This window comes from Propithecus coquereli, unplaced genomic scaffold (genome assembly GCF_000956105.1).
Source record: "Propithecus coquereli isolate 6110/MARCELLA unplaced genomic scaffold, Pcoq_1.0 Scaffold33, whole genome shotgun sequence".
Taxonomy (NCBI): domain Eukaryota; kingdom Metazoa; phylum Chordata; class Mammalia; order Primates; family Indriidae; genus Propithecus; species Propithecus coquereli.
The window spans coordinates 1,271,051-1,272,091 of NW_012148952.1; positions in this window are offsets into that span (position 1 = coordinate 1,271,051).

The window sequence follows — 1,041 nt, forward strand, 5'->3', positions numbered from 1 at the left end:
ATATATTTTCAAATGCAGAGATGATATACAAATTGACTACTAGTATATGGGTGTCAAGCTATATATCAACATTATGTTATAAAATTATTTTTATAATTTTATAAAAATCTGTTCCTGTAAGAGAAAAAAAATGTGACTAGTATAAGCCAAGGTTTTCTTTACTTCTTTGTTTACCTCTATCTTGAAGTGTCCTCAGAGATCAGAAAATTCACATGGGGTCTTGTCCAGGTAAGACAATGTTCTTGACTCCTATTAGATCATATACCTTCAGAATCATGCTAGATGCAATTGATAAATCTAATAAATTCATATCAATGTGGTTGACAAGTAGTTTCACATGTTATAATTCTCTAGTATTTTCTGAAAATTGTTCCTAACTGAAAGGAATGTCTCTTTAGTTAGGATGGAACCGAAATGACTGATGTACATGGATAAAAATAATTTGGGATAAGAAGTCTTTTAAGAAACCTTACAATTATTCTCCATAGACATCTTTTCTTAGAATCAGACTTTTGGCTCAAGCTAATAAAATTATACATATGTATGTATTTACACACACATATATACAGATTCTTATTAGGATTTCAGCTAAGGAACATTTTCTGTTAGCCCAACTTCACAGCAAACTCTCTCCCTAATAACCCCAGAGGTTTGCAAACATGACTGTCAAAAATCCCTACCTCCTACCAATCCCAAACGTTTTCAGCCTGCCTTTCTCTGAGGAGTATATAAGATTCTTTGTAGATGGGGGAGACTTCTTTAGTGATTCTCATTTTTTTATGACTGTAGGTTTACATTTAAGTGATTGATTAAACTATTTGGCAAATAATTAGTATTTTTCCAGTTTGGAAAAGATGTATGGAAACCATGTATTCATTTCATGATAAGTATAGGGTTAACAATTATGTATCAAGCTTTCTTTATAAAATAGGCATTTAATCAAATGAGTATGAGTCTGCTGATGTGAATCAAGCTTACATTGGAAGGTATACAGAAGTGGCAGAGGATATACAGACAACAAAAAAACCCTTCACCTTCTCA